The 18,417-nt window shown below is 50.9% G+C and overlaps 1 protein-coding gene across 1 annotated transcript in view; it reads left to right on the forward strand.

Annotated features, from left to right (window-relative positions):
- Positions 1-18,417, forward strand: part of SNX19 (sorting nexin 19) — a 103,149-nt gene that overhangs the window by 72,483 nt on the left and 12,249 nt on the right. Inside the window, exon 12 of the transcript XR_008209874.1 lies at positions 8,259-8,414. The gene's annotated coding sequence lies outside the window, so the exon portion shown is untranslated. The remainder of the gene's footprint in view (positions 1-8,258; positions 8,415-18,417) is intronic.

Raw genomic sequence — 18,417 nt, forward strand, 5'->3', positions numbered from 1 at the left:
CTGCCCTGCACAGAGCCTTTTTCAGGTGATTTTTCTACTTTCTCTGGCCCTTCCTGTTTTTCTGGCAAGGCTGGCAGGAGAAGAGCACTCTGCTGCTGTGGTTGGGAGCTACCAGGAAGATGAAAACAAGGGAAACTTTTACCGGTGGCTCGAGGCATCCAAAAAAAATTCATTTTTGCAGTGATTTGGAGCCACAGATATGTTTGGGAGCAGGCACCTCAATAGTGCCATTCATTGGGAGCCCACGGCCCTTCATGGGGACGGGATCCTCAGTGCGTGAGGAGGTGACGTGGGCGAGGAGCAGCCGCCCTTGGCAATCCCTTGTCAAAGCAGGGAGGGACTGCTGTAAAGGCCTGCTAAAGCAAGCAGGCACGGTGCCTCTCCTGATGTTTCTCTGCATTCTCAGCCACCGAAGGTGGAAAAGCTGGGATGTGGATGTGTGCTCCATTGGGACCAAAAGAATGTTTGTTTGCACCAAGCGGAGCTGAACAGCCAGAAGGGTCCCACCAAGAGGATCCTCGGGGTCCTCGATGGCACATCCCAGCACTCAGATCCCAGCTCTATCCCAGGATGTGCCGTCACCCGTTTGCAATGGGGTTCGAGCAGGGACGTGTCCCAGTGGGATGACCTGTGGGATCTTCAGCTTCTGCAGGCACGTGGAATCAGCACCTGGCAGGAATGGAGCTGAGGATTTGCTGAACTGGGAATGGAAACAATCTGCAGTTCAAGCAAAAGGAGGGGGGAGACAAGAGGGGTCCTAGGAAAAACAAATATTTTCAAATAAGTTTTCTGTTAGAAATGCCTAAGCTGGATGTTTCTCCTCTCGCAAGGCTCAGGCATATTCTTTTCAAAGGAAGCCTGAAACCTTTTAAAGAGAAATATCAAAGGAATCATTTCTTTTCACTGACATTTTTCATAAAAACAAAATATATTTCTTGACAGGCCACGAAGTGACCCAGATCATCAATCCAAATGCAAACGGGCATTCAGGAGAGCTTGCAAACATATCAAAGAATTCTGGGCCAGGCCTTTCCTTTCCATTTTCACTGCAGCTGCTGCCACTGCTGTCAAGAAACATGAAAACAGGGCAGGGAAAATGCCTCCTTATGCGTGGTTTTGGCGTGAAGGCTTAGAAGAGCTGATTTTGTGCTTACACCCCGTCCCTGGGCTGTTTGAAACATAAGGTATATATACATGTATAGCACTGAGCACAAGGCAGGTCATCAGGCCATGTCAATTGTCTCCCTTCCCAACCATTTATCTCTGGGGTCCCAATTGCTTGTGTTATTCCAAAAATGCTGATGATGTCTGTGCTCTGGATGGATGGAAAGCTTCTCCCGGCAGTTGCCTTCCCAGCTCTTTGTTAGCCGTGCTGGTAATGTTGCAGTAGCAATTAGCAGCTCATATCAGACCAGGGGCCCCGCAGCACTGGGACCATCTAGGCAACAACCTAATCCCTATTACCTGTAAGCAACCATGTGAAATAATTCTTGCAAGGAAGGAGGAGAACTTTGTTCACTAAACTCATGCCAGTTCATCCACTGACCCTTGCAGTGACATGAGAGAATCATTCCCGGAACATGATTCCAAATTGCTTAAGAAACTAAGCCCTAAATCCCACTAGCATTAAAGGTTCTGTGGCAACTTGGGAACATGGTACCCTTCAGGGGCCAAAAAGAGCCACAGTTTTCAGCTGTGTCCTCCAATCTTAACAAAGGATTCCCTCTGTGAGCATCATGGCCAAAGCTCATCTGCTGTGCACCAGGAGGGACGGCGCAAAGCTGGATCTTCCCAGGGCTGAGATCGATGGCACAGGAATTAACCTCCCAGAAAAATGCTTTTGTCTTTTTGCACTCAGCTTTTCAACAACAACAACAACAATATATATATATGCATATGAAAAACAACATGGGAAAAGTGATAGATATTGCCATGGGAAAAAGTTGTACTTTCCAGAGCAGACTGGAGATATTATTGGCGCAGCTGCTCAGGCAGTGGGGGATCACTGTCCCTGGGGGCGTTGCAGAGCTGTAGGGATGTGGCTCTGAGGGATGTGGGCAGTGGGCACGGTGTGGTGGGTTGGGGTGGGATTGGGGATCTTTGTGGTGTTGGCTTTTGCTGTTCTTCCAAGGTGTTCAGGTCTGGGATGCGGCACAGGGGATGTGACCACCCTAAAGCCCTTCCTGGGATGCACGGGGATGTGAGCAGCGGCTGCAGGATGCTCAGTTCCCAGCCACGCTGAGCACTGAGAGGAGCTGCCCTTATCTCGGGGTTTTAGCACTGCTATAAACCTGATAATGCTGGAGTTTCCCATAAAAATCCAAGAGGTGGGACTCCCATGGAACGGAGGCTTCTCAGCATCGGTGCCACATATGGAAATAGTGCAGAGGCTGCGTTTTCAGCCGCCACGACTGCAATTTGAAGAGAAAAAGAGAGGTATTCCAACTATTTTGTCTTTAAAAGGAAATACTGAATAGCTTATGGATAAGACATTAACAGGCCTAGACCACTCGTGGTCATTAAAGAGCCCTCGGCTCTCTTTGCGGGAGGGGAACAGGGGTGTTAGTCTTGGACTGCAGCCCAAATTCCAGTTTGAGGAAACACATCCCGACTACCTAAAATTCCACCTGCAATTGGACTCAGGTACCAGGCCTCTGGTCCCTACCATCCGTGGGTCTGAAGTATTGGGTACCTCTGTACGTCATCAGTGCTACCAGGCAGAAGAGCTGTCTCAGTGCACCCAGTTCAGCTCGGGGTCTGGAGTTCATTCCCCTGCAGGAAAGCAAACCCCTCACTTCGGGATAGGAATTATGGTTCTGACCTCAAGCCTTTATCTTTAAAGGGAAAAGAGTTCTTCAGAGGTGGGATGGGTCCTGTGGTGGAAAGCTGTGATGCTTCATAATCAGAAACACAGGGAGCAAAGAGGTAGTGGGGTCCAGCACACGTCTGGTCCAGCATCCCTGCTCCAACTTCAGCTTTCTAATGATGTGCTGCCCCTGCATCAGCCCTCACCTGCAGTTCTGCACAGCGTTTGGTGTCTCTTCTAGGGAGAGTGCCATCAACAACCCTCATCCTCGTTTTGTAGTAAATATCCCCTCCCATCCTGCAGCCCTGCCTGCTCTGTGCAGCCACTGCTGCATTCCAGCCCAAAGGTGGCCCCACTGCGGCCGTAGGAAAAGTGATGTGCACAGAGCAAGAATCCCTCCAGATGAAAGGTGGTGATAGTTGCAGACAGTTATTTTATCTTCCTCTGACTTTAAAGATAACACGCTACCAGCATGTGAAAGGGCATCATTTTTCTTCTCTGGGAGTTATGATCTTAGTCCTGCTCCACCCCACGGGTTACAGCTTTGCAGTGGAGCTGTTATTGCTTAAAAAGCAGATCAAATCACACATTCCCACCCTTTTTTTCACTTCATCTTCTCTGCGCCCCAGAACTGGCACGCTGATGGCAGAGAGCAGCTTACCTTAGCAACCGCTCCTGCAAATAGGGCTCAGGTTCCCAAGTGCACAGGGAATTGCAAATTGGAGAGAAACTGTGTGTTCAGATATAAATATTTTTCACACCTTGGCAAAGCATGTTTCTCCTTGACTTTCTGAGCAATGATGTTCTCTGCTATCACAGCTTTGCATTTCATGCTGTCCCTGGAGGACTTTTCCTGCCCATCTCAGCGCTAACGCTGCAAACAGCAATTGTGATGTGAGAAGGGGCTGCTCAGAACTGCATGGCAGTACAGTGGAGCATCCAAGGAACAAATCTGGTTATGGCCCTGGCACGTTTAATCCCAGGCACATCACTTGTTTGATGGGGCAAATCTTAGATGAGGAACTTCACTGATGAAGACAATTGTGGGGCTGGAAGCAAGGAGTGATTTGTTGGTTCAGATGAGACTTGAGGCAAAATCCACACCGATTCTGAGGATGCCAGAATTTCACTTGAAGCTTTTTCTGGCATCCCAAGCAGAGCACACGGTGGCTGAGCTGAAGGAACTGCTCCACGGGAGCCTCCAACCCAGCCCAACATCATCCCAACCCAACCCAATATTATCAGTTGTAACAGGGTACTAAAGGCAGCTTTTCCTTACTGCTCTGTCACAGCCGCAAGACATGTGAGTGGCCCGCTTCACCCAGCTATTTCCCCTGCTTTTCAGCCTTCTGCTTATTTGTAGGAGGATGTTTGTGCTTTCACCACCAGGCACGTGCAGCATTCCTGCTGTTTTAGAGGACCAGACGTATCCCAAGCATCCTCCCATGGGCTGAGGGAGCGGTGCATGTCAGAGACCAGCGTGGGTGAAGGATGCTATGAGCATTCCCATGGGAGCTGGTGCATTTCGGGGCAGGTTGGGGTGTCGGGGATGGGCTGGCCTTGCTATGAGAGGTTTCCATTTTCTACCTTCCAGGCAATCGCCGAGGAAAGAGATTGTCTCATTTTTTCGTGTACGTATATCTCGTCTCATGGTTGCCGAGGCAACACTGTATATGTTTGCAAGCTGGAAGGATCTGGGGATGGAAAATGAAGCCAGGGAGTGGACCGAGGAGAAAAGTCCAGCAGGAATTTTCCTCTGGTCTTTTGCGGCCGATTGGTTCCCACTAATTTAAGCCCCTCTCCTGGGATTAGTCATCAAATCTGAGATTTCCATTTTTATTATTTTAAATCAACCACGGCTGCTCCTGGGAGGCCGTTTTTCATGTTAGAAATTAACCTCGCTGAGATGCAGCTGGTGGGGGCTGCGGGAGGGGAGCCAGCAGTGGGGTAATACCATAGAAACACAAACAAGGTACAACAGCTCTGCTTCCAGCCCTGCCTCGGGACACCTGCGTTGTCCCACTCGTTGCCTGTGCTTGGTTTTAGGGTTCCCCTGGCTCAAGGCATTGCTGGGGTGAGCCTCATTTCTTTTCCTCTCAGCTTTAGGGTCATAGGGCTGCAGAGGTGATGGAGGAAGAGGGCATTCCTCACCAGTGTACAGGGACACGGTGATGTTCTTTGCATGGGAGGGCACAGTGCTCAGAGCAGCACACGCAGTGTTACAGCAGAGCGTTTTCAGCTGTTGGGAAAAAGGCTGTAAAACACAATTCCCACCATCAGCAGCCCTGTGGGCCCAGGGTACATCAAATCGGGTATTTTGCCTCTGGCAGCAACCAAAACCTGATGCGCCAGCAGATGGTAAACCCTCAACCTTTAATTGTTTAATGCCACAGCCAGCCAGGACATTTTTTGTGATCCCATTAATCTTTGCTGTGAAGGAAAGGCTGTTATAACCATATCCATAGCTTGCAACTGCCTGGTCATTCCCATCATCTAAATAACCTGCTTTCTGTAGCTACCCCCCAATGCTGCAGGTTAGCAGAAGAGAGGGAAAGATGCTGCCTGCAACCTTTAAAACCCCCAAACTATCAGGAAAAAAAAAAAAGAGGTATAGCATGAGTCTCTGTATCTCAAATGGAGATGGGCAGCATCCCGATGGGAGATGGGCAGCATCTCTGTGCTGCTTGCCTGCACCCCACCTGCTCTCCAGCTCCATCACATTCATACAAAGGGAAGGAAAGGAAGCATGGGAGGGAGGGGGAGAGGGTGTTTCTGGTATTGAGCAGCAGTGCAGGGCCATTTCTCTCGGCAGCTGACAGTGTAAATGCATTTCCTGGCAAGCTGCTCGCTCTGTATTAAAATTCTTGATGAAGATTATTAAAGTGTGTTTATGAAAAGCCTGCGAGTGCTTCTTGGACTCTGAGCTGGCTTTTCAAAATGAGATGTTTGGGTGCGGGCTGAGCGCTCGTGGGTTATTAAATCCAGCCTGCCCCAGCCCCAATGCACGGGGTGCAGCTGCCCACGCAGCCTGTGCAGCCCCTCACCATGCCCAAAGCATTGCTGCAAAGACACTTGGGCATGCTGCAAGGTTGAAGGAAATGCTCATGACCCTCTGAACCCAGCTTGGGCTGCAGAGGTGTGATGGGGGATGTGGGGCCATGCTCCAGCCCCTCTGGGGACTATAGGGCTGGAGCAGTGAGCCCTGCTGTTTGTGCTGGCAGAGCTTTGGGAGATGTGTCTGCACTGGAGACAGAGCCCTCCAGTGCCACACACAGAACATCCCACCCACTGTGCCATCAACTGTGCTGACACCTCGAGGTCCCCCAGCACCACGTAGCCACCTGCACTCTCTCCTGACCCGGTGCAGAAAGCCCCTTGCACACACACGCATGCACAGATTCATGCACACCCACCCCCATGTAATCCCTTGCACACACGTGCAGATGCACACACAGCTTCATGCACACCCCTTGCAGACATGCTTGTGCAAACTGCATGCACACCCCTTGCACACACACACACACACCCATGCTGCATGCACACCCCATGCACACCACGAGCGCCCGGGGCAGCAGCTTTGGCCCGGGGCTTGGCTTACTTTCCTGCATGCTTTCCCCTTCCAGCTTCAAGCAGGATTTTTAACATGGGAGACCAGGTTGTATATCTAAATATATGTCCTTTAAAAAAAGACGTTTCCAAGAACAATGGTGGAAGCAACCCAAAAATGTGCTAAGGAGGACGAATGCATCAGGACTGGAGTCCAAGCAAAATATCGGAAGGGTGAATCAGAAAGGAGGAAAAAAAATAGGAACGTATGGAGTTTTTAAAAGTTTTTTTTTTTTTTTTCCCTTTTTAATGTTAATGGCAGTTTTTCAATTTGAGCTTCAAGTGCTGGAGAAATGTGTCAACTGCTGCTGCCCTGAGCCATATTTTGGAGGGGTGCAAAAGCATTGTTGTGGTGACAAGTTCAAGATGGTTTCAATCCAACCCCTTTTAGCCATTGCAAAAATGTCTTTGCTATTATTATTATTAATTGGGCTCATTAATTTGTGTCCTGCACTTTCCCTCAGCTCCTCTGTCTCTGTGCAGAGTGATTCCCCCGGTGGCGTTTGATTAGTGGGGCTAATTAGAGCCCACTTACACAGGTTGGTCTCAGCCACAGCTCCCCAGTCCCTCCTAGCTGCAATCAGAAACAACTCATAAAATCACTCAGCTTGGAAAAGACTTTTCAGACCCCCAAACCCAACCCCAGCCCACCCCATGCCCACTGCCCACCTCCCTCAGTGCCACATCCCCACGGTGCTGGAACACCCCCATGGTCAGTGACCCACCACCCCCTGTGCAGCTGTGCCTGTTAACAGTGGGGAGTGATTTATGGCAGCTTCTCAAAGGGTGAAAACTGAGCTTTTCTTAAATCTCTCTATGGGGAAGTCAGGTATGCACCCATGGGGTGAGCAGATGGCACAAAACCAACATGAGTGATGGTGGAGTGATGAGGACAGGGACAGCCTGTGTCTTATGGGCATGGCACTGCTTTCAGGCTGCAAGGCTGGAGCACATCATGGTGTATGGTCATGAGCACACCTCGGCTCTTGGGTTTGCTCCTTCCTTTAGGATTGGCTCGGCCCCTTTGCTTGCCTGGAGCTCTCTGAACCCCGCTCCCATCTTAGTGGAGGTCGCAGCCTAAAGAGCCTAAAGAGGACTGATTGCAGAGGGTGGATGGAGAGACCATAAAATCAAAAAAAAAGCAATAAAATCTTGGATTTGATTGCACAAAACAGGAAGAAAATCCATTCTCCAGGCCAATCAGGATGGCCCAGGCAGAGGTGGGATCACTCCCAAGTTCATACTTGGTGACTGCAGCATCCGTCAGGGCTACAGACAATCTGCGTCTCATTAATCTTCCCATATAAACAGAGGGGGACTCTCTGGAGCAGAGCGGTGTCGCTGGATGAATGGCCTGCTCTTGGAAAATAAACATTTCCAACTCTGCCCCGGCGTTTATTTTTGCAGAATGCCTTTGCTGTGCTGCAGTGCTTTGCTGACAGCAGGACACGCACTGCCCTGGGACAGCCCAGACCCATCCCGGGAGGCCTGGAGTGATGCAGAGTGAGAAACACCCCCCATAGAATGGCGTTTTTTGTACAGAAATTGGGAGTTTTCTTTTTTCCCATCTACAAAAGGCTGCCAGGTGCAGGCTGGGATCTGCGCTCACCCAAACATGCCTTTAATTCTGATTTATTAAGATGGTTATTGTATAGATGATTAGAAACATATTCTGGGAGATTTAAGGGCCTCGGAGCAGACATGCAGCCATTACAGAGCTGTTAATCCTCTATAAATATGCTTTTAATCATGCCAGTATTTAACATTCGATAACTGTCCTATTAAATGTAACATATAGCTGGTGGCTTTGATATCAAGAATGACAAGCTGTTGCTCTCTCCCACAGGCTCACTGACTTCTGCTGCTCAGGAAATACCCCCAAACCCACCTGTGGACGCTCACCCCAACCCTCACCCTCCCACCCCAAGGCTCTGGGTTGATGCTTGCACATTCCTGCACGAGGACCACCAGCAGTAGAGGGATTTGCTGCAGGCTGTGGCAGGTGAGTGCCTTTTCACAACTGGGAGGGATCACCGAGCCCAACTCCTTTTATTGCTGCCTGCTTGTTCTTTGGCATCACTCAGTGCATCTGCTGCCTTTGCCCTGCAGAGCTGCATGCAGTTCTGACATCAGGAAGAGTAAATTCTATGACCAACCCATATTTTGAGACTTTTCTGGTGGACAGAAGGAGGCAAGCAAACCCCATACGCTCAGTTGGTTATGAATGACATCACTTGGGCAGGTTCCCATGTGTCTGTTCCCCACGGTGGGCAGGCTATGGGAGAAAGCAGGCTGTGTGTGTGAAAAAAAACAATAAATGTCACTCTGTGACATTATTTTAGCTGGAAAATGCTCCCCATCACACCACTCATCCCATACGTCCTACAGTGCTTGCGGCTGCCCTTTGCTTTGCAGGAATGCCAGCATGAAATGATGTCTGTGGCACTGCTGGGCCCATGCCAAGGGCTGAGGTATCCCCGTCTGCCTCGGCTGTTGTGCTTCCTTTGTTGATGGCTCTGCAAATCGATGTTTTGTCCCCAACACCGCCCGGCTGTCCCTTGGCTGGGGCAGGACAAGGGGCCATTCTTCATGGAGAACAGTTGGGGATCTCATGGCAGGGTGGTTGGCTTCCAGCCATCGCCTCCCACCGCCCTCCACACCTCGGTCATAGCTGGGCCATGCCATCCACTGGGACCCATGCCATCTGTGGCAGGGGACAGGAGCAGCCAGCAGCAGCCAGGGGTGGCCCTGTGTTCACAGCGCATCGCTGGAGCACATGCAGCAGAAGGGCTCAGATGAGAGGGGTATGGAGATCTTAAGGTGCTTTCTTAGAATGGGTTCGTTTGCACATTTCTAGGAGGGGTGCGGGGCAGCAGAGTGCTGTGTGATGCACGGTGCTGTGTGATGCACGGTGCTGTGTGATGCACGGTGCTCTGAGCTGCTGGCTCACTGCCGACAGCACAAATGCAACAAATAAATGGCTCCCCCTTCTCCTGCAAACCCAGGAGCAGCCCAAGAAGTGAAGGTTAAGGCCCCCGGTGCTCCCAGCTCCGTTTCCAGCACCTCACCTTGTGCCTCGGTGCCTCTCTGTGCGCTGAGCCAGGCAGGCACTTGGAGCAGGAGCTGTTTGCTTTGGCTCACAGCAGGCTTTGTGCAGCCGCCGGCCAGCTTTCCACAGCCCACCCTATGGACATCCCTCCCTGAGCACCTACCTGGGCCGCCGGCACCACCGCGTATTTTGGCTGTGCTGTGCTGTTTCTGTGCCGACCTCCCCCTGAAGGTGTCAGCCGGGGGGGCTGTGAGGACCTGCCACCCCCTGCCCATCTCTCTGTGAGCCATCATTTCCAGCCCTGGAATATTCCCTGCATCTTTTTGCATCATTCCCTGTGGGTTGGGAGTGTGGTGTAGCTCAGGATGCAGGAGGCTGTGTGAGTGAGGATGCTCAATGTGGAAAGAAAGGGGAAAATAAATCACAGCTGTGACTTTTAGCCCTTTGCAGTCCTCAGTGCTCAAAGTAATGCAGGATCTGAGAGAGGGCAGGGGCACGACTTGGTGCTGCTGCTCACCTTCCCCAAGCACAATGCGTTCAGAATCCTGAATAGATGTTTTCATCACATCAAAACCTGCCTGCAAAATGCTGTCTGGCAGAACTCTATTCAGCTGGAAAAACACCGGCTCGCTCTCGCTTTGAGTTATCTCCATGGACCTCATACAAAGTCTCATTTATTCGCTCCCTTTTCGGATGGCCTCCACTTCTCCATCTCCAGGCGTTCACAAATCACGATTTGCATCTCCAGCATCAGCGCTCAGCAAGAACTCTCTATTTCATTTTGCTTCTGTTGCTGCCGTTTCTTCTGCCTTTTGATTCCCTCTTGGATGTCTTTGAGCTTTTTGCTGACTCTGAGAGGTAGAAAAATGCTTTTTTCTTTAGTGCTTCTGATGCTAATGAAATTTTTCAGCCCCAGCACATGAAATCAAGCAAGCATTTGGTGTCTGTCAGATCCCAATGAACTTATCTGCACTGCAGTAGGGCTGGCTATGTTTAGGGCTATAACACAACAGCACGAAGTCATTGTTATCCTAGGACCATGCTGTGTTATTTCTGTCCATCCTGGTATCTGAGGGGAGCAGGGACACTTCTGGCCTCTCCAACTTAGTATTTTCCTGGGGGAAATCTGAGTGCAAACAGAGTAAGGCAGTACATCTATTTAGGGACAGCTGGGGAGGTTCATTTTTTGCCGAGTGCAGAATTTGCTTTAACAGCTTTGTTCAGTTCTCACTGAGGTTAAATCTCTGCTAAAAGAGCAGTGCTGCACTGCACAGCTGCCCAGGGAGTGGGGAGTCACTGTCCCTGGGGATGCTCCATAACCATGGGGATGTGGCACTGAGGAATGTGGGCTTGGTGGGGCGGCTTGGGGTTGGACTCAGTGATGTTGGAGGCCTTTCCCAACCTTTATGATTCTATGGTTCTGTGCTCCGTGTGCTGCTGCCTGCAAACCAGGCCTTGGGCTGCTTTGGGATGGGACTGTCTCCATCAGTGCTGGGCACAGATTGGCTGCGTGGGGGCTGTCAGAATGGGAAACCTTCCCTAGAAAACCCCTCCTGGCTGCAACTCCTCCTTACACCTCCTTCAGAGCCTCATACAGCTTCAGTCTGCTCCTAATGAAAGCAAGCCAAACCCTGCCTGCTTCCTACCACCCACAGGCAGTCAGTCCACCAGGCCCAATTCTGGCAAACTGGGCAGGGTTAAACCTACCCTCAGTGCTACCGGCCCCTATAAAGAGTCTGACAACAAACCACTCCAAAAGCATGAAGGACATCTGTCCTTCCCTGGCATCTCCACCCTTCTGGTGCTCCCTGACACCAACAGATGGAGGCCACAAAGTTACTTCATCCCTCAATCATTTTCCCCCCTTTGCCTTCGTTAAACTGCAGTGCACCCTTCAGTGCGAGGAAATGGCATCCACGTTCCTCTTTTACTGCTCACAACTATTCGGTGATTAAGAAAATGGGGGAGCTGGGGGCACTCATTCTTGACCTCGGGGAAGGCAGGAGGCTTATAAAAGCTCTAAGTGCTGCAGAAATTATGAGGCAATTAAAAATCAGGGCCAGAGCTGGGCCTGGGACAATAAAAACGAGAGGAACTGATGTCAGCCCCGTGCAGGGCGTGGGGAACCACGACCTGTTCAGCCCCAACTGGAAATGCAGGAGCATTCGTCTCAGAGTTTACCAAAGCTGAGCTTGGGTTTCTCGAGCTTCCAAGAGCCAATGAACCCAAAAATCAATGGAGATGTCAGTGCAGATTAGAAGGGTGCGTTTTCTAATCGCAGCTCTCATTTCTTTTGGAGCTGGGTGTTTCCAAGAGCAGGAACTGATGTCCTCAGGTGAGGCTATGTCAGATCCAGTGGTGAAGTCCCCATCCCTGCAGGGGTTCAATAAGAGGATGGATGTGGTACTGAGAGACGTGGACAGTGAGCATGGCAGGGATGGGTTAATGGTTGGAGATGAACCCAGTGGTCTTTTCCAATCTTAATGATCCTGTTCTCTTCTGTGACCAGTGGTTGGGTTTTTCCTTCAGGTGTCAATGACTTCTTGTGCAAACCTCTTGTGTTCAAGTGCGTGGTGGCAGGGAGTGAATGCTGCTCTCTGCATCCTCTTAGGAAAGTCCCAGAAAGTGTCACCTGGCTCTTAGATCATGCTGAGAACATTTGCCCACGTCCTCTGACCAGCTGTAAAACAGGAAAAGACCAAAAAAGGAGAGTTTTTCAGTCTGCATTCATTAAGCTCTCACCCTGCAGGTTTGCTCAAGTTTGGTCATGTGTTTGCTTGTCTGTACTGGAGTGCTGGCAGGATGAGAGCAATATGGGTCTATTTGGCACGGAAAAGGGCCCAGAACAGAACCCAGCTCTGGCCCGAATGTCCCAAAAGGGTCCTGGCCACTGTGAGCAGCTCCAGTTGGAAGCAAACTCCCAAAACCAGGTGGGTGAAGCCGAGAACAGGCACAGCTCATTGCACATAAATGATGGCGTTCTCACATCCTCCCACAGCATCCACTGCACTGATCATTTGTGCAACGAGTGCTGGCATTTCCCCAACCTCATCCACAGCAGCACAGACCAGGAACCCCATTCTCCATCTCAGCGGGATAAACGGCGACCACAGAGACATTTTGCAATGCTTTGCAGCGTTTCAAAACGTGCTCTGTGTGTCACAGGGGGGTGGAAATATTTCTGTGGCAGAACTGCATTGCAGCATCTGCACTCAAGGGAAGAGGGCTGGGGCTGCCTGGGGGCGTGCTGTGTGTCAGAGCACCGCACAGCTGGCTGGAAACTTGGTGAAGCATCGCATTTTGGGGGGTGTTGGTGCTTTTTTAGTGGGACAGCTGTGCCATGGCAGAGCTGGGAGCTGAGCCTCAGTTCCTGACTGCCACCCATTCTTGTTCCTCTTTCCCATGCACTCATTTGCAAGGGATGCTGGCACAGGCAGCCTTGGCTGCAGCATGGACACATGGCAGTGCCTGCACCAGCAAAACCAAACATGCAAGTGGGAACCACAGGCAGCCCACACCCAAATGGGCCTGCAGGGGCCCTTTTTGGTGTGGAAGCACTCTGCAATATGGTAGCCCCAATGCACGGCCCCTCCACTGCCAGCCCCTCGCCCCAGGCTCTTGCAGCTCTGTTTTTACGGGCAGCTCGTTAGCTTCCCTGCTCACTCAGTTTATGTTTGCTGGCTCTCGCTGGCGTTTCCCTCCCTGTAAAACAAGAATGCACAAACACGGGGAGAGGGGTCCCAGCAAGGAGGGTGCACATGGGAAGCAGTGGGTCTGGGTTACCCCTGGGGCTGGGAGAGGAGGACAGGGACCCGATCTCCTCACTGCCTTTAGCCCTTCCCACTCACCAGATACTCTGCTTCTCTCCTGTTTCAAAGGCTGCATTAAAATCCCAGGCCCTACTGAGAGTGGTGTGGCTGAAGGTATGAAATCCAGCCTCGCTGCTTTGTTTCCTGAATGATTTTCATCCCAGCTCATGCTATCAGATTGGCCTTTTTTTTTTCTTTTGGATTTTATGAATGAGTGTAATCCTTCAGCAGGAAGGGAGGTGTCAGCTCAGATGCTTTGGTCCTCATGTTTTGGTGGTCATTAATAACGCCTGCAGTGCTTTCTGGAAGTGTGAGCCAAAGGCTTGGGATGTAACAGCTTCCTAGTGGAAAAAGTGAGTTTCTTCCAAATCAAAAGGTCTCACAAAAACAACACCTGGTTTCTGATATCTTCTTTTCACTTCATTTCAAATGCTTTGCTCTGCTCTCGTAAAAAAAAAAAAAAAAAAGAAAAGAAATGTGAGTGTAAAGTATTATTGTACATCATTTGCCTTTGCCTTGTTTGAGGTGCGATTTTATACTCAGATCCGTATTTGTAATAGAGTTGCCTGCTTTTAACAAGTCATTAGATACCACAGGGAAATATTTGTGCCTGGTTAGCAGGGAGCAACGGCTCGCTGCCCAGATGGAGCATCCAATGGCACGCTGCCCACGTGGAGCACCACGGCTATTTGCAGCTGAAAGGGGGGATGCATGAAGTCTCGCTGGAGCCAGGCTGTGCCCAAGCAAGGGGAGCACCCCCAAGGGTGAGCCTCAGCCCCCTGGGTGCCCCATCCTGGGAAATGCAGGGCTTGGGGTGCCCGAGCAGGGCTGTGTCCTCAGATCCACGTTCTGCACTGCGCACACGGCAGTGATGCTCCCACCCGTGGATTCATTGCAGCTGCATGCCTCCACCTTGTGATGGATCCCAGATGATTTCTCAGCCAGAGCAGCGCAGCCACTCATGTTAGATTATAAACTGGAACTTTTACAGGCTGTATGTGGGGTTTGTGGCTTCCTTTCCCTCTCTCTGTCTCCGAAGTCCGTGTTTCTTCATAAATCATCCTCTAGCCCAAGCTGCGTCTTGCTGTTTTAAGTTTAACTAGCTTATTTTTTTGCTGATAAGCTGGACTTTGAATTCTTCCCAAGATCACGGGTCGGGGCTGGTAATATCATGAAGGAGAGACTGTTAGTTGTGATATATCACATGCCAATGAGAACGGCACGGAGAGCTTGCAGCAAGCAGCTCGTTTCCCCTGTATCAGCATTTACAGGCAGAGCACTTGTATCTTGCAGAGGTGGTGGGAGGGAAGTCAGGTCTCCCACCGAATATAAATTATGTCTATTGTTGGAGCCAACTCAGCAGAGTCACAGAGCAGAGCTCTAAGGTATGTGCAAAGGGTAAGGGAAAAACGGGCACCAGTGGCAGGGAGGTGTTCTGGTATGTGCCTATTTCTCACACTGTATTGGTGCAGAAGACTTTTTAAGGCTTTGATCCTGACTTCACTCCTGATTTCTTCTCTTGAACCATCCTCAGTCCAAAGAAACCCAAATCCACCCAAGGTTGGGGCTGAAGGGTGGGGTGCAACAAAGCTGGAGTGAAGTATATCTGCTACACCCTCTTGCTCTCTTTTATTCTTCTTTGCCACCACCCTGACAGCAAATAAATTTCTGTTCTTGACATCTCCAAGCAAACACATTACATTCTCAGATCCATCATGCTCTGATCCTTGTTCTCACAGCCAGTGACCAAGCTCCTTTCCCAGTATTGCCATTGACTTTGGCCAATTGCTCCCATGGCCATGCTGCTATATGGACTTGTCTGCTCAGCACTCCTTGGAGTCCACAACAGCTCCCATCACGTCCCATAGAGACTATAGTCCCAAGATCATGTTCCTGTTGGGTTAATCCTCCAGATCCCAGAGGAGGGCATAGCACAGTTCGTCCTTATCAGAGGAGCTTTTATCTGACTCCTGCTCCTTTGCAATAAGGGTGGGAGCTGGCCTGGGGCTCCCTGCAGTGAGAGCATCTTACTCAGTGCCCCACTGCTCCAGAGACAGTTCCCTGTGCTGCAGGGATCAGACAGTTTGTCGCGTCGGAACATTTTTGCTGCTTGCCCAGCTGGGGTCTGGAGATCAGCCAGGGTCCCTCCGTGGGAAGACGAGATGTGGAGACACGGTGCGGATGCACTCGGAGCTTTGCTTTCTTCATGGGAATCTGTTTCACTCTCCTAATCTGCTCTTTTTTTTCTTTTTGCCTTTTGGAGGCTATTTTGATTCGAAAAGATTCTGGTTTTTCTGGTCTAAAGTTCAGTTTTGTTTGTCTATAGGCTGTGTGCCAATGGCGTCTGCCCTGTCCCCGCTGCCTTAGTCACACAGTCACACAATCATTCAGGTTGGAAAAGACCTCTCGGATCGTTGAGCCCAACCCCACCGTGCCCACTGCCCACATCCCTCAGTGCCACATCCCCACAGCCCTGCAACATCCCAGGGATGGTGACCTCCCCACTCCCTGGGCAGCTGTGCAACGCAACATCTCTCTTTCTGAGAAGAAATGTTTCCTAACAACCATTCTGAACCTCCCCTGGTGCCATTACCTCTCATCTTTGCCTTCTAGCAAAAGCCACCAGTACACACAGCTTGAAAACACTTCTTCATTTTTGAAGGGAAGGATCATTTTTGCTGGCAAACCCCTCGGATGAGGGCTGTGCACCCCACGATGAATCCTGTTGGCAGGGATGCTGACAGCATCCTCAGTGGCTCTGTGCATCCCACTGCCTTGCTACAGCATCCCTTTGTGGTTGAACCTCTGCAGTGAACTCCTTGAAGAAAGGAGAGCTCCATCACATATCTGCTGATGGATGGGTGTGTATTTACCTTGGCCTTCCCATCTCATGGCTGCGGGAAGTTATCTGAGTGATGAATTCGTCCATGCGAGGACCTTTGGATCATGGGGGCAGAGGGGAAGCATCTATTACTTCGGTTTGGCACGGGGGGGGAAGGAATAACAGAGAGGAGCCGGGTGGTGGTTGCACATCAAAGCCTATTTCTTGGCCTATCTCCTACATTTCATCTGGCCGTGGTGAAACTGCGGGCACAAGGAGCTGTCTTGCACATCCCATCCTCGTGTCTGTGTCTGCAGGGGGAGAAAGGAATGTCTTGATTTCTGCACGCTGGGTGTGCTGCTCTCCTCCCTGCCTGCCCTGCCAGGGATGCATTCTTGCAGGGCAGAGAGCCCTGGCATCCATCAGCCCCGGGTCACTGCCGTGCCACCAGGAGCAGCATCTGGCTGCACGGGCAGTGCCAGCAGTGTGGGATCACTCGCTCTCCTCCATCCCCCATCCTCAAAACTCTCAGTGTGTTCTCCATGAAGGGACCTTTTGCCAGCATTGTGCAACACCGGCTGTGTTTTCCATGAACTTTGCTCAGCCTTTATTCTGTGCCACCAGGAGAAAGAGCGCTGCTGGTTCCCGGTGCGCACCGCTGTCACAGCCCCACGTCAGGCTTTGCTCTGTGTGCTCTCACCGTGTTGTCCCTGGAGCAGCCAAGCAGCATCAGCACAGCCCTCCAAGCACCCGGCTCCCTCAGCCCCTGGCTGCCAGCAGAGCTGTCTCACCGTGCTCCAAATGAGCATTGTGGCACAGACATGGGGGTGCACACATATCAGGTGACAGCATCCCCTCCTCACCCCCCAAGAAATCCATTGTGTCACTCCAGCCCTTCTTACTTCACTGCTCTTCCAAGGCCTCGGTGCCATCTGTCCCACTGAAAGCTATCACCCAAAGCACTGATGCCATACCGGCCATTGAGGCTTGCTATTTTATATTTTTCCCCCTTGGTTTTTGTTGCTCAGATCCAGGTTTACTAATCCCACAGCATCAAACCATCTGCTCACAGGTGGCAGCTGCTCCACGGGATGGTAAAATGATGCCTGCACTGAGTTGGGTTGCTTGGGAGGAGACAAGGAGGAGAAGACCCACATCTGGGACCTTCACTGAGCTGGGTACAGAGAACTGCCTCAAGAGAATGAGAGCTTGGTCTGGTGACAGCTGGCACTCAGACTTTTTAGATCTAAGTGTTCTGCAGGTGGGGCAAAGCCATGTGAATTGGGCAAAGCCATCTAATTTAGCCAAAGCTGCCTAAAGCACGCAAAGGCCCTTCCCAAAGCTGCTGATTGGAGAAGCCTTTGTTCAAATCACTGCTCTTGAAATCCATATGAACTCCTGAAAAAACTGCAGATTTAATCCCATCATGGCTCATACCTGGTGGGTTTGACTCTCCGAACTCTGCCTGTAGGTATCACACATCAAACCAGGGTGTCTGTGTTGTGCCGACTCCAGTAGAAACTGGGAATTCCCCCTCCAGCAACGTATCAACCCAAATGGGAGTGGGAAACACAAGACCCCTACAGACCCCTTTCTCTGCCCAATTAACTCGTGCATCCCCTCCCTGCCTGCCCAGCAGCTGCCACAGTGCATCTCTTGTGTGCAGACGGCCATCCTCACCGCGGCACGGCGCGGTGCTCCTCATGGGGCAGACAATGGCGTGGGCATGAATGGAGAATGCTCTCCTCTGTGGGGCTGACAACAGTGCTCTGTTCCCAGGCGAGTTGTCCTCGGGCTCCTGGGCACGTACTGCTCCCACCCCACACAGCCCCCGCTTTGATCCCACTGCTGGCTGCTTGGGTTTTCTTACTGCTCCTCCAAAATGCGGCGTGCTGAAAAGATGGGAGGAGGTGAAACCATCTCAGCCAGCTTGACAGAGCAGAGAGCCTGAATTGGCCACAAACCCTCAGGGCACAGTGGGTTTCGCAGCATTTTCTCATGGCAGTTCTGGGTGCTGTTGAGAAGTAGGGTACGAATTGGATGTGGGAGTCCAAGATGGAAGTGAGGGGAAGCTCAGGTTTTGAATGACAAAATATGTGAATTGACAGAGCCCTCTTCTCCCTTTTCTACATTTCTTTAAATGAAGTTTTGAGGGATGTCCAAACACAGACAACTTCAGCCCAAATGGAATTTTATCCCCCCCCAAAAAAAATTCGTGAACAACTTAAGAAGAAGAGCAAGAAGAAACTGAAAGCCAGATGTAACCATAACATTAGATGGCTTTTAGCTCAGTGTCAGACTGTGCAGGAGCTCTCACTGAGGAGGT

The sequence above is a fragment of the Tympanuchus pallidicinctus genome, unplaced genomic scaffold (genome assembly GCF_026119805.1).
Source record: "Tympanuchus pallidicinctus isolate F22 unplaced genomic scaffold, pur_lepc_1.0 scaffold30, whole genome shotgun sequence".
Classification (NCBI taxonomy): domain Eukaryota; kingdom Metazoa; phylum Chordata; class Aves; order Galliformes; family Phasianidae; genus Tympanuchus; species Tympanuchus pallidicinctus.